Source organism: Chrysemys picta, chromosome 10 (assembly GCF_011386835.1).
Source record: "Chrysemys picta bellii isolate R12L10 chromosome 10, ASM1138683v2, whole genome shotgun sequence".
NCBI lineage: Eukaryota > Metazoa > Chordata > Testudines > Emydidae > Chrysemys > Chrysemys picta.
The window spans coordinates 37,091,602-37,107,348 of NC_088800.1; the positions used below are offsets into that span (position 1 = coordinate 37,091,602).

Below are 15,747 nucleotides of genomic sequence, written 5' to 3' on the forward strand. Positions count from 1 at the left end.
CACGGTCACATGCTTCCACTGTCCTTGTTCTCCCCCTAACATTCCCCCCTCACAGTCCTCAGCCCCTGCTTCCACCTGCACCCCTGAGCATTCCCCTTCAGCCCCTCCTTGCCTTTCCTTCATCAGCTGCTCGAACCCCCTTCTAAACTCCACCAGGGTATCTACCTGCATCTCCAACCCTCGAATCTTTTCTTCCAGTAACTGTATTAGGCGGCACTTCATACAAACATACCTCTGTTCAGGCTCACCCGCTAGCACCATATACATACCACAGCTTCCACATGCAATCATCTGCATTCTGTCCCCTGCTGTTTGGCTCATGGCTGCTGCAATCTCTGCCCACAGCACCTGGGGACACAGAGCACACAAGACACCGCGCCCTCCTGCCTCCCCTTCCACCTCCCCCTGCAAACTCCCACTCAAACTCCCCTGTTAGCAGCCCTGTTTCCTGCCTCCTGTGCCGCTGCTCGCAGGATTTCTTGAGTTGAGGATTTCTTGTAGAAAATGCCCTGCCATCGGGCTCCTGCTTATTTGAAACAATGGACCTATAGCTTGAATAGTCTGCTGTTCCCAACTCTGCTAATACACCTCTACCCCAATATAACGTGACCCAATATAACATGAATTCAGATATAACACGGTAAAACAGCGCTCCGGGGAGGCGGGGCTGCATGCTCCGGCGGATCAAAGCAAGTTCAATATAACATAATTTCACCTATAACGCGGTAAGATTTTTTGGCTCCAGAGGACAGCGTTCTATCAGGGTAGAGGTGTATTACATTAAAGGAGAGGCAAACCCTCAGCGTCCCCATTAATTTAGGGCTCTAGAGATGGAAATTTAGTTTCTAGACAGAGTTCAAGAGGCTATTGGAAGTTAATGAAAGCAGAGTACCTGTGTTGTGTGATTCCGGTATGACTCATTGCTCAGCAGATGTGAGGCTGACTTTTGCAGTGACTGGAGATTCTGACAAGTATCAGGGGGGTAGCCGTGTTAGTCTGTATCTCCAAAAACAAAAAGGAGTCTGGTGGCTCCTTAAAGACTAACAGATTTATTTGGGCATAAGCTTTCATGGGTAAAAACCTCATTTCTTCAGATGTACAGATTTATTTGGGCATAGCTATACATCTGAAGAAATGAGGTTTTTACCCACGAAAGCTTATGCCCAAATAAATCTTAGTCTTTAAGGTGCCACCAGACTCCTTGTTGTTTTTTGGAGATTCTGAGTGGTTCCAATCCACTCTTTTTGAAATTGGAGTCAGCTGTTCACCACTCAAATTGCACAAGACTAGCATGATGATGGTGAGTTTGAGGAAGAATCTGGAAGAGTTAGTGAGGGAAACATCTGCAGCCCTGCTTAAGATAACATGGCTACCATTTATGAGGCAGGTTTGTGTTCTTGGAGTTTTATTAGATTCTGATGTTGGAAGATCTAGTAACTATAGCCAAAAAGATGTTTTGCATCTGTCTGGGGCCAAAGGAGCACAGCTTTTCTTTTTAGCTGCAGACATACCATCAATGGGATCCTGGTCCATGAATAGGGCTCCTAGGCACTACAATAATACAAATGAATAATAATAACATGCCTCTGTCACCTCAAGATTAATTTACTGTAATCTCTAGTTGGGACTGCATATTATTCACAGTACTGGATCAGCTGGTCCAGATGTGTTGGAAACACAGAGTTAAGTACAGGCAAATGTACTGAATATGCTGCAGTTTACCAACTTCTTATGGCCTCAAACATGTTGAACAAGAAGAGTGACGAAACAGATCTCAGACTATTTCACATGAAAGTTATCACGTCAGAAGAGAAATTGCCCCAAACCACCATCTGGTGAGCAATGAACAGAGCCTCTCTAACAATTGTGTCAGTATCAAAGGGGTAGCCGTGTTAGTCTGGATCTGTAAAAGCAGCAAAGAGTCCTGTGGCACCTTATAGACTAACAGATGTATTGAAGCATGAGCTTTCGTAGGTAAATACCCACTTCTTCGGATGCATGTTGACATCTAACAATTGTGTATCCCTTAAATAAGCAATGGTATCAGAGGCAGTTGATAGCCTATAAAATCAGCGCAGACAATTCATTGTCCACCATTGTAAAGTGAAGCTCCGTAATCAGTATTGCTTGTTGCTCAAACCCAAGTCTAAAGTCCAAATGAGTGGGATTCAGGAAAGATTAAATCTGTAGAACCTGTCATGGGTCCTGCCACAATCCTCTCAATAAACTTTCCCAAAACTGGAAGATGATGTGCAATAGACCCAGTACTACTTCTCTGACCTTCACTCTCCAAGAAGTTGTCTCCAACTTGCAGAGCACCTTTACCACCTTCAGAAGGGCTCAGTGTTGCCTACTCTTTTGATTCTTGTGATATTTCGTGGTTGTCTTAAAGCCCCATCTCCTAGAGTCATGTGATTAAGTGAGACTCTCTTCTTTCTCTCTCTCTCTTTTTATTTAAAAAAAAGGGGGGGGGGGTTAGCCATCATGATTGCCAAGAAAAAAACTGAAAATGTGAACTTCAAAGTCTCAAAAATTAGAAGATAAATTGTGACTGGGTGCCTGGTATGGGCCGCACTGAAAATGCCATGCTCAGTACAGTCTGTAGGAAATAGGACAGACAATCCCCAAAGCTCTTGGTTTAATCTATAATTAGATTCACCAAGCCAGTAACAAAAGAGCTTCTGCAGTAACCTACTGGTTAACCAGAAGCCAAATGCAGTCCCCTGTACAGGTTTAATAATAAAAGAAAGGGGCAGTTATAAATGGTTAATAGATCATACACATACACATGATTGCAAAGTCCTTATATCAGGTTTGTAGCAGTGATAGAATAGCTTGCTGGCTTGTAAAGTTTCTCTGGTAACTTCCAAAAGATTGTAAGGTTCTCCGTCCATAGTTCAAGATGCTCCTTTTAGTTGTAAATCCACAGTCCAGAGAACCAGATCAGGAAACAGTCAAATTAGAGATGTCTCAGGTGCCTTTTTATATCCTCTGCCATGTGCATGGAAGCTTACTGTTCTAAACAAAGTCCACAGCCCCTGTTTGTAGAAAGTTACTGGCCCAACGTGGAGTCCAGGGTCACAGGAGCATCTCATATATCCTTACATGATTTGCTGAATCACAGGAGGGTGGCCATTGGCTCCTCAGGAAGAGCTACCTGGACGGGGTAAGCAGTGATGTAAATTCTACCTGGCAGGTGTCACCCACAAATGCAACACGTGTAAGATATAAGTACATAGCCAATATTCATAATTTCTGATACAATGATGATACATGCATATAAATAGGATAATCATACTTCAAATCATAACCTTTCCATTGATACCTTACATGATACACTTTGTATAAGATTTATGGAAATCATGTAACGGTGGTAAGTGATATAAATGATCACCTTTCTTGTACACAGCATCACAAAACCTCACAATCCCATAACAAAAAAAAATCTCAGAACTTTTTTTTTTTTTTTATCATGATTTCAAAGCCAATGCCATGATTTTGGTGCGAGAGGCTCACTCATGATTTTTAACTGTTTGGGGCTCACAATATCAGAGAGTGAGTCTGGATGAAACACGAGCCGTAAAGAACTAGCAATTGTCCCCTCCAGCCATTGCTCTGTTTTCATGCAGGGGTACAAGTTATTCTGAATCTGAGTACCTTTATCCTCAATGTAACATGAGAACTCTACTTTGTAACTGACTGGAGGCAGCATGGGTCCAGCAAGCTGTCTTGTGGGCTGTTCTGGAAGTGAAGAAGCATTTTGTTTTACCATGCAGCCTAAAGTTCTGACTAAAAATTCCATGTGCTGTAATGCCCCGTCGTCTTCCACCAGTGCTCTGGCAGTTTCCAATTTTGCTTTATCATTTGCAGGTCATCTCTAAACCACTGTACTGCATGTGTTACTATGTTTTTGTAAAATGATCTGTAAAAAGTACTAAGCATTAATACTGAAATCTGGAAGCACTAATAGTGTCTTTTTGAAGTATTATATTATGGCTGGTGTTGGGAAGAGAAGGCAGTAAGAACTGCCGGGTTCTCTGACTCAGCTGTGATCTCTGATCCTTCTTCATATTCTTGTAAATATTTTAAAGCCATAAATAAACTCCAGTACATATTGCTTACTGAAGATTGATGTCCTGAAACCTAAATAACATCAGGTTTAAAATTGTATTCAATAGTAGCAGATACTTGAAGCTCTGAGTTCCATGAGCTATGGAAATGAGGTTTTTTTTGTTTTTTTTTTAATTCCTAATTCTCATCTCGAAATAGTCTGGAAAAATGTACTGGTCCTGAAAGCGTTTGTACTAGTCCCCAAATGGTACTAGCCCTGACCAGTCGCAAGGACCTGCTCTTGTTTGCCAACCGGTCCAAAATTGAATACAACTGTTCTGCACTAGAATTTCCAACCTGTTTTCGTTAAACATTGAGACCTTTCTTTTCTTTTTATTTTTTTTTTATTTTAAAATGGATTGTCTTGCATCAAGAGTATTACAAAGAGGCTGTGGGTCTTGCTAACACTTTAAAACATGGAGTTTGCTTACATTAATACATAAAAACAAGTATATATTTTTATAAAATTCTTAAGGTGGCTAACACAAAATCAGTTACAGGCCTGTCGCATCTTACGCGCATTTAACATGCGCGATTTCAGCTTTTTGCGATTGGCAAAAACAAAACAAAAAAGAGGAAAATAACAATTTTAATACTGTACCCGTAGTGCAGGCGATTCCGCCCACCATTACACTCAATTTAATTTTGACTATACACGATTTTCGCTTTACGCGCTGACTGCGGAACGTAACCCCAGCATAAGATGAGACAGATCTGTACTCCGCTTACATTTAATTTTGCTAGCTAGAGCTACTGCAAATGTTTTCTCCGTTTGGGAAAAAAAATGTATTTTAAAAAAGTAGTTTTGAACAAACACATACATTGAGCTAAGCTATTATTCAGTGTATATTCTAATTCCTTATTACCACTTATAAAATAGCCTAAATTCTGTTTTAAGAGTCTAGTCCAGCAAATTGTTTATCAAGGGAACTATTATAAGGGAATGTTTATCAGAGCATTTGCAAAGTATGCAGAAAATAACTGAGTACACCAAACCTTTCAATTTGTTCCCAGAGCTCAGATGCCTGTACTGCTGTGAACTGGAAGAGCATTGTGAGTATTGATATGCAAATAAACACACAAAGCATTTAAAGGTTTATAATAGGGAGAGAGTGGGAGGATGGAGGAGATTACAAATGCTTAGAAAATGCCAGAACATTTCTAAAATTCTAACTATCGCTTTTAGCTTAATGTTTTATTATATACTCTTGGGAATTAAACTGTATATATTTTTAAATCGAATATCTATTCATGCAGTACTAGTTTATTAGAGATGCATCTCTATTCTGGGGCCAGCAAAGTTTTCAGATAAGAGTTTATAATTGCCTATTTCTGGAGTCTTCTAAATAAGGATTTTAAAATGTAGAAACTTTATTGGTCTATAGTGCCCTATATGCTTTTTCTTCAGGTTTTGCAGATGTGGATCACTGACCTACATAACCAATAAGAGATTGTGATTGATGTTGGGATAGGGTTGTAACAATAATACCTGGAAATATAGTAGTTTGTGGCTACAGTGAGGAAGGGGGGGGGGGAGGTCCTGTCATGTGCAAGGATGTTTTAGTCAAGTTAATTATCAATTTAACAAAAGTCTTTTAAATGTCGAGGGCTGATTTTCATATTAATTTCAAACATTTTGGAAAACGCATTCTTTTTAAGGTGTTGTGTGGTGGTGGTAGGCTTTTTGTTCCATTTTTTTGCTAGTAGGGGGAGTGAGAGGGGGAAGAAGGTTAAAATATGAGTGGTGGTGGGTAATGCACCATTTTATCTTGATGGCATCACTGTTAGCCTCTTATTCCCTAGCAGCAAGCTGTAGTGCATCTGGTGCAGACACTCTATGGCAACCGGGTGAGAGTTCTCTCCTAATTTGCAATATTTGATATAAATCAATTTGGATTTTTTAAAAGGCACACCGAATATTTTCTGCAGTTGTAGGTTTTTGCAGGCTAGGAAAAACTTGTTGTCTGGCAGCCTGAAGCCAAAGTAAAATTTATTGTTTGCTAGAAATATACTTGGGGCTTAACGGATAGGTAAAACTCAGGGTCATTGCCCCGAAGAGATCCCATGTTACATTGACAAAATGTGACAAGTGATGATTACAAAATTTAGAAGGAATGGAAGATGAATGAAGGAGATCATATAGTATTTTATTCAGTGATGCATGCAGTAGAGAGATTCCAGATTTATTATATTTTTTTCAGTTAGGGATCATTGTTAAGAGAGCGGGACTAGGATTTCTAAAACTTCATAAAGTATGTTTTGAGGAGGAACTCAAAGAAAGAGAATGGGAGGCATGGTGAAGCAGGCCAGGAGGATGGTGGTATTTGTAGGTGGCTATACAGAAGACAGGCAAGAGATTAAAGGGATACAGTTGATTTGAAATCTAGTCAGTAGTTTCAGGTACTTCGCTTACCTTTGAGGCTTTACAATCACATTGTAGTGGCCAGCACTTCCCGCAGCCCCCGTTGGCCTGGAGCAGCAAACTGCGGCCAGTGGGAGGCGCGATCGGCCAAACCTGTGGACACGGCAGGTAAACAAACCGGCCCAGCCCACCGGGGTGCTTACCCTGGACAGCCACATGCCAAACACTGCCGATCCCTGCTCTAGGCACTATATACACCAAAGTAGAGACAGCAAACTATGTGGGGCAGGGACTATCTAGATAAACACAGGGAATAAGGGGAAATGAAGGCACAAAAGCAGTGAAGTGACTTGCCTAGAGCAATGGGGATCCAATCTCAATGGGAATTCCAGGTGCTACTATAATGTAAATAATACAGTGTGCCCCACTGAGACTGAAAATGAAAATTAGCCTACTTTCTCACATTTCTTGAAAATCTTACTACTCAAGAAAATAAACGAATTATTTGCTCTCTCTCCTCCCTTCCCCGCAGTTGTCCTTCTCCTCTCCCAGCTCCATTCACTCTATTGCCCTATATACAGACATTCATTTTGTGCTCTTTGCCTAGTGAGGGCAGAACACTCCTGCTAACTAGTGGGATTTACAAGGGTAACAGCATTTTAGATCACAGTTGTCCTTGGAACAGTTACTTAAACTTCTCCACTAGCCTGCCTTTTTGTATAGCTCTGCAGGAGAAAAGATTACATTGTGGGGGTGGGAGGAAATTGCTGAGAGTTGGCTTGTATACGGTTAGTGTCACAAGTCACTTTTCTGTAAGATGGCAGCTGCCAGCTGGAGTTTGCCTTTGGTATGCCAATTGTAAAATTTAAATAGTTGTTTTCAAATGCTGTTTAAATTTTTTTTTAAAATGTGATAAGTGCTTCTCACTGTGTGATTAAAATACAGAACTGAGTATAATGGCAGAGATTAGAAAATGTACCCAATGCAAAAGGCAAAGCAAGGTCAATGCCATAGTGAGAAGTCCAGCTCTGTCCACAGCTGTTGAGGAGGAGAAGGAAGTCCTGAATTTCCCACCATGGTGCTGTCCCTAGATCTGCTGTGGGGAAGGGAAGAGCTTGATTTTTTTTGTTTGTTTGTTTTTGTTTTTTTGTGGCCTCTGGTTAGTAGGTGTGGCATTACAGTCTATGATTTTATAAAAATATGCTAATAAGTGAATATAATGTAACTGGAATATGCTTCATGCAAAAGGTCTCTTGTAAGGTATCATTACAAAGCTTATAATCTACTGAGTGTGATCGTTCTATTTGTATAAATGTACCAGTCTTGTATCTGAAACTAGAAATATGAAATATAACTCTGAGGGCCTATTGTAATTATGCAAAGTGTGGTTTGGAATCTTGATGACTCCCATTAACCAGGACCATTGTCTGCAGATGGCTGTATTTTACCTGTGAGTCTTCCTGTAGATGTGTGTGCTGGCAAGTGGGCAATGGAGTCTTGTAGTGACATGTGATCATGTCACCTGAACTGGAATCCATCTTTAACCTGGTGCTTTTCCAGTGAGGAGGAGCGGGTGGGAACCCAGAGAGGGACAAAGGATTCCCGCCTTATGCAAAAGATTATATGACTGGGTGGAACAGAACAAAGCAGGAGGAGCCATCATGAAGAATCCTCTAGCTACCACCTGATCTGGAACAAGAGCTAGGGTGACCAGACAGCAAATGTGAAAAATCGGGACAGGGGGTCGGGGGTAATAGGAGTCTATATAAGAAAAAGACCCCAAAATCGGGACTGTCCCTATAAAATCGGGATATCTGGTCACCCTAACAAGAGCTGAACCAGGGGAAAGAATTGTGCCCAGGCCTGGAAGGCGTCCAGTCTGAGGAAAAAACTTACTGAAGCATCTCTGAGGGTGGATTATCTGTATTCAGTTTGATTAGACATAGATTTGCACGTTTTATTTTATTTTGCTTGGTGACTTACTTTGTTCTGTCTGTTACTACATGAAACCACTTAAATCCTACTTTTTTGTATTTAATAAAATCACTTTTTACTTAATTGACCCAGAGTATGTATTAATACCTGGAGGAGCAAACAGCCATGCATATCTCTCTATCAGTGTTATAGAGCGCGAACAATTTGAGTTTACCCTGCATAAGTGTTATACAGGGTAAAACAGATTTATTTGGGTTTAGACCCCATTGGGAGTTGGACATCTGAGTGTTAAAGACAAGAACACTTCTATTAGCTGCTTTCAGGTAAACCTGCAGCTTTGGGGCAAGTAATTCAGACCCTGGGTCTTTGTTGGAGCAGATGGGAGTGTCTGGCTCAGCAAGACAGGGTGCTGGGGCCCCAAGATGGCAGGGAAGGCAGGGGTAGAAGTAGTCTTGGCACATCAGGTGGCAGCTCCCAAGGGGGTGTCTGTGATCAAACCCATCACAGGTGTCTAAACTGCAAAATATACTTTTTTCCCCTTCTCTGGCCTGCTGAAAGGGAGAAAAACTTTTTTTTTTTTTTTTACTCCCCTGCCTTTGAGCCCTCCGATGGATGGATTTAGAGAAGGGTAGTCTCTGCTAATCTATCCCTCCCTATCCTCACAGCTTTTGTAAAGAGACATATTTTTCCACCAATTCCATTCCCAAACCTTAATTTATTGGTAGCTCCTTCTCCATGAAAAGCACCAGTGCCTGCTGCTGCAGCTGTTCATAGCCTTCCCAAATAGTGGCAAAGTGAAGCTGATATAGTTCTTGCCAATTTCACAGCTGCCTATTGGTTTCTGTATACTAGCTTTGAAAGTGACCATAGTCTTGTCAACTGGGGAGTGAAAGGGACTAGGAAGGCCATGAGCAACAGAAGATACCCAGGCAGGATCTGTAGACTGAGAAAGACTGCACTGCATTGTTTAACATTTGAAAAGTTATTTTCACAACCATAAAAGGTAGAAGCTTCATTGTTTAAAATAAAAGCTTAACTTCTCTAGCTTCTCTGGTGGGTAATATAGGTTCCTTTCTCATCAGTGAAAACTTTCTACTCACTGGCAAGATGTCAAGTAGAGTTTTCAAGCTCTGAAAATGGAAGCCATTTTCTTTTGAAGGGACACCATCAACTGGAAGTCTAGTCAGTTTAAAAAAATTAAATTAGTTAAAGGGGTTTCAGATGCTATACCTTCCATCTGCCAATATTTTTGATTTTACAATTACATTTTCTATTTTTTAAAGGTTTTAATCTCCCTTGTTTGTGTGAATGAGAAAACTACACAAGTAATACAAGAAAAACAGACAAACTGACTACATAAAGTGCTGTCAAATATACAAATATATATACAAATCTTCTTAATTGCTTTCAGTTACAGTAATATTAGAAGTTAGTTGTGACAGTAGATAAACACACTTTCAGAGAGACGTGATTTTTTTAAGATGAGTCTGCCATTTTAAACTGTCTAATGTGAGAAATTATGAGAGTTAAGACTACTGCCTCCTTTGCATTCTGGCTGATGAATCTAAGATCTTATTCTTCTGTTGTTGTACCACCTTTGCATAACTCCAATTAATCAGAACTAAGTACATACTGAGAAGGATTGGGATTATAACATCTGCTCTGATACCTAAGGTACAGCACAAGGAAGAGATTTAAGGATGAATTGAAATTTCCTTTTTGTGGGCGATTTATACCATTCTGCTATGTAATATTGTTACCCTTCTTACACACCTTTTTGTATTTTCTCAGTTTTCTTTGACTTTTTGGGAATTTCAAGATGTTGCTGGCAATTTAATGTGAAAGGGGAGGATAAACAGCTGCAAATCTTAAACAGATTGTCTGAGCTTACTCACATTAAACTCTTGTTTTTAAGCTAGAAAAATAGTGGCTTGATTTATGAAAATGGAGTTAATTCAGTATAGCAGCCCAGGAGGTTAAATTTAGATTTCTGAAATCCTTAACCACGTTGCACTCTTTTCCATCAACCAAAAAGGAGAAACCTACAAAATGATTGTTCTGATAGGCAGTCTGGTCTTGGTCAGTAATACTTTCCTGAGGTGGACCACTGTCAGCAGAACTAGTTAGGCTCTCCAGATTCTACTTCATTTCTGGCGTCACTAGGGAAGTGTTTATACAGGAGCAGATGTCTGATCTTCATCAGGTGGTGTTGGTAAGGCTCTTACTGAAAAAGAGAGGTTGAAACAAGCATCAGAACAAGGTGATGTGGATTGAGAGATACATGGGAACTAAAGTAGAGTGGAAGAAAGATTGAGGGCAGAGAAATAAAGAAATGTTACTGTTAATTGCTCAAAGAGTTAGGCCTTGGCTACACTTGCCACGGCAGCGCTGTAAAGCACGAGTGTAGTTGTGCCACCAGCGCTGTGAGAGCTCTCTCGCAGCGCTGTATGTACTCCACCTCTCCGAGGGGAATAGCTTGCAGCGCTGCGAGCGAGCATGCAGCGCTGCAGGCTCTGACTACACTGGCGCTGTACAGCGCTGTACTTGCTGCGCTCAGGCGGGGGACGTTTTCACACCCCTGAGCGCAGCAAGTTGCAGCACTGTACAGTGCCAGTGTAGCCAAGGCCTTAGAAACAGAATAATTGCCCATTTTGATAGTAGTAGGGAAGACCAGTAAAAATAAAATAAAATAAATAGGGCTGTCAAGCAATTAAAATAATTGTGATTAATCGCACGATTAATAGTGCTGTTAAACAGTAGAATACCATTTATTTAAATATTTTTGGATGTTTGCAGTACAGGCTTTAGAGTAGCAGCCGTGTTAGTCTGTATCTGCAAAAAGAACAGGAGTACTTGTGGCACCTTAGAGACTAACAAATTTATTTGAACATAAGCTTTCGTGGGCTGCAGCCCACTTCATCAGATGCATCTGGCTAAGTGGGCTGTAGCCCACGAAAGCTTATGCTCAAATAAATTTGTTAGTCTCTAAGGTGCCACAAGTACTCCTGTTCTAATTACAGTACAGAATACAAAGTGTACAATGCTCACTTCAAAAAGAACAGGAGTACTTGTGGCACCTTAGAGACTAACAAATTTATTAGAGCATAAGCTTTCGTGGACTACAGCCCACTTCTTCGGATGCATACAGAGTGGAATAAATATTGAGGAGATATATATATACACATACAGAGAGCATAAACATGTGGGAGTTGTCTTACCAATTCTGAGAGACCAATTAAGTAAGAGAAAAAAAACTTTTGAAGTGATAATCAAGATAGCCCAGTACAGACAGTTTGATAAGAAGTGTGAGAATACTTACAAGGGGAGATAGATTCAATGTTTGTAATGGCTCAGCCATTCCCAGTCCTTATTCAATCCTTTGTTGATTGTGTCTAGTTTGCATATCAATTCCAGCTCAGCAGTCTCTCGTTGGAGTCTGTTTTTGAAGTTTTTCTGTTGTAATATAGCCACCCGCAGGTCTGTCATTGAATGACCAGACAGGTTAAAGTGTTCTCCCACTGGTTTTTGAGTATTATGATTCCTGATGTCAGATTTGTGTCCATTAATTCTTTTGCGTAGAGCCTGTCCGGTTTGGCCAATGTACATGGCAGAGGGGCATTGCTGGCACATGATGGCATATATCACATTGGTAGATGTGCAGGTGAACGAGCCCCTGATGGTATGGCTGATGTGATTAGGTCCTATGATGATGTCACTTGAATAGATATGTGGACAGAGTTGGCATCGGGCTCCACATATCTATTCAAGTACTCCTGTTCTTTTTGCGGATACAGACTAACACGGCTGCTACTCTGAAAAATGCTCACTTCATACTTATTTTTGATTACAAATATTTGCACTGTAAAAACCAAAATAGATAGTATATTTCAATTTATCTAATACAAGTACTATAGTACAATCTCTTTATCATGAAAGTTAAACTTTAAAAATGTAGAATTACGTACCAAAAAATAACTGCATTCAAAAATAAAAGCATATAAAACTTCAGAGCCTACAAGTCCACTCAGACCTACTTCTTGTTCAGCCAATCACTCAGACGAACAAGTTTGTTTACAGTTATGCAGTGACGGATTAGCTAATGGGCCAACAGGGCCCGTGCCCAGGGGCCCTGGTCAATTGGAGGGCCCTGGAAAAATGGGTGCTGCCCCCACCTGCTCCACCTGCCCATCCAGCACTCCTGCACCCCTCGGAAGCCTCTCCTCCCCGGCAGGAGCGCTGGGTGTGCGGGAGAAGCCCTTGCACCCCAACCCCATTCCCCGGCAGGAGCACCAGGGAGAGGCGTAGCTGGGACTGCAAGAGGAAGAGGTGGGGAAGGGCCCCCACTTGCTCTGGCCCAGGGCCCCACAAAACCATAATCCGCCTCTGCAGTTAAGTAACAAAAAAAATCTACATTTGTAAGTTGCACTTTCAAGATAAAGAGATTGCCCTATAGTACTTGTATGAGGCGAATTGAAAAATGCTATTTCTTATATCATTTTTAGTGTAAAATTTGTAATAAAAAATAATATAAGGTGAGCACTGTACACTTTGTATTCTGTGTTTTAATTGAAATCAATCTATTTGAAAATGTAGAAAAAACATCCAAAAATATTTAATAAATTTCAATTGGTATTCTATTTAACAGTGTGATTAAGACTGTATTTAATCACGATTAATTTTTTTATCGTGATTAATTTTTGCAGTTAATCGCATGAGTTAACTGCAATTAATCGACAGCTCTAAAAATAAATCCTCTGCAACACAGAAAAGTGTTTGGAATTTAAATAATTGATTCAGTTCTTTATTTTTCTTGTTTTGAGTTTTTCAGAAATTTGATAATGACCCTGCTGAGTATATATTCAAATAATAGTCTCTCCCTTTCCTATTTGAACAGATGCCCAAGTAGCCAATGTGCTTACTCTCTTTGGACATTGGGGTGGTCATAATTTAAAAGCCCCTATTTTTCCAGGGCATTGGCTCAGGACAATTTATATTTGGCATGAGCTTATGGGTGAGGGATCCTATATGTTGTCTGGGTGCAATATTTAGGTAGAGGAGTCACAAAAAATTCTCTACAGCTTTTTAATATTGTTCTCTCCCTCCGCTCACCCACAGCCAACCCCCACCACCTATCATCTTGTATAAGCACAAACTGCTGCAATTATCCTGCAGTAGAAGGGAGATTGCTGAACGGAGACTAGCTATGTGAATGATTTGATTTAACCAAGCAAGGGTATTTTTGAACGATGTTTTATCATGAGAAAGAAAAAGTTCATTTTAAATGTGTACTGAACTCACCAATTTTATTTTTAAAAGAGAGAGACCATGTTACCACAGAGCATCAGAATGTAGTGCACATTTTTTTTCCCAGTTAAATATGGATGACCCTTTCCAAAGGTCAGGAAACAGTTCCAGGGTGGGAGTCTGCTGTGGTGGGAGCCAATAAAGGCTTGGAAAACCAAGTCTCTTTCATCAGAAGGTCGTTTCACCTCAGGAAGTCTATAAACTAATTACTTATTGCTGGTCAAATTCTTTTAATAAAAAATGAATCCTTACTATTTTTAAAACTTGATGTTGACTCCAACTGCTTTGGAGTTGTAACAATTGCTTTTTTGCCTGTTTGGGAAACTCGGAAGTCTGTAAGGGAAAAACGGATTCCTAGGCAAAAAAAAAGAAAGAAAGAACGGGATGTGTGCTGATGGCTTTCCCCCACATCCCAGGCTCATCTACATATCCTTGTCTACACCTACAATTTCCCTCAAACAGCAGACTCCCCCTTATTAGACCACTATGGCTGAAATGTATTTCCTAATCTTTTTTTCTATACAGAGGTCTCATATTCCTCATTTCCATATTCCAAATCTCTAGCAGAAGTTTCTGTAAAGCACAGTGTTAGTAGCTTTTTGTTAAGGGCCTTACTATTTCAGGTCCAGCTTCTTTCTGCATTAATTGCTCTAAGAATGGTGCAGTGTCTCTTGCACCTGGTCATCATCACTATTTCAGTCCCGTGCACTTGAAACAGGATAGTGATCAAAAGTTTGTTACAAAGCCTTGGCTATTAAGTGATATGTATGAAATGAGTTGTTGACCTCACTCTAGCTCTTGAGCAGGTGTTCACATCAAAAGGATGAAGGATAGTTTTGTGTTTAAAGCCTGTGATTATATATTAAGACATTTGGGTTCCCATCCCAACTCTGCCACAAACTTCCTGTGTGATCATAGAGAAGTCACTTTGCACCTCTGCCTTTTTACACATGTGGAGGAAAGTAAGGATAATACTTACTTACAGCTGTTTAAAACAGAGGCTTAATACATTATGTGTAGGCTTGAGATTGCACTTTTCTCTGACAAAATATTGTTAAATTTTTTACTAATAGGCCAAAATGTTCAAACCTGAGTGCCTAAAGTTAGGCTCCTAAATACATATTTAACACCAAATATAAGTGGCCTGATTTTCAGAGGCACTAATCCCACAGAAGTCCATGAGAGCTTCAGGTGCTCAGTACCTTTAAAAATCAGATCACTTACATTTAGATGCTAAATATGGATTTAGGAGCCTAACTTTAGGCACTCAGGTTTGAACATTTTGTCAAAAACTTCATCTGAGAGACCAAAGATGGAATAGACATGAAGACAAAGCTATCCTTTTAAAGCTAAAAAAGCTCTCTCTAAAGCAGAGGTGGGCAAACTTTTTGGCCCAAGGGCCACATCTGGGAATGAAAATTGTATGGTGGGCCGTGAATGCTCACAAAATTGGGGTTGGGGTGCGGGAGGGAGTGAGGGATGAGGGCTTTGGGGTGGAGCTGGGGATGAGGAGTTTGGGGGTAAGGAGGGTACTCTGGGGCTGGGACCGAGGGGTTTGGAGGGCGGGAGGGGGATCAGGGCTGGGGCAGGGGGTTGGGGAGTGGCTCTGGGGTGCAGGCTCCGAGCACAGCTCCCATTGGAGCACTGGAGGGGGGCCACTGGAGCGCATAGGAGCCGGAGCGGGGCCATGCTGCTGCTTCAAGAGCCGCGTGGAGTGGCCCCCAACCCTGCTCCCCGGCTGCAGCGCTGGAGCAGGGCAAGACCCAGACTCCACTCCCCAGCAGGAGCTCGAGGGCCAGCTTTAAATGACCCGTGGGCCGTAGTTTGCCCACCTCTGCTCTAAAGGCTTGTCTACACTTGGTACACTACAGTGGCACAGCTGCAGCACTTGAATGTAGACACTACCTACTCTAACAGGAGGCATTTTCTCTGCCATGTAGGTAATTCACTTTCCTAAGAGGCAGTAGATAGGTGACGGAATAATTTTTCCTTTGACCTAGCGCTGTCTACACCAAGGGTTAGATCAGGTTAACTAC

The 15,747-nt window shown here is 41.0% G+C and overlaps 1 protein-coding gene across 7 annotated transcripts in view; it reads left to right on the forward strand.

Annotated features, from left to right (window-relative positions):
- The window catches only part of HMG20A (high mobility group 20A), a 78,711-nt gene that overhangs the window by 12,598 nt on the left and 50,366 nt on the right, over positions 1–15,747 (forward strand). For 4 of the 7 annotated variants that reach the window (XM_024110451.3, XM_005290588.4, XM_005290587.4 and 1 more), the window contains exon 2: positions 5,125–5,163. The exons of the other annotated variants lie outside the window; for them this stretch is intronic. The gene's annotated coding sequence lies outside the window, so the exon portion shown is untranslated. The remainder of the gene's footprint in view (positions 1–5,124; positions 5,164–15,747) is intronic. 7 annotated transcript variants of the gene reach the window in all.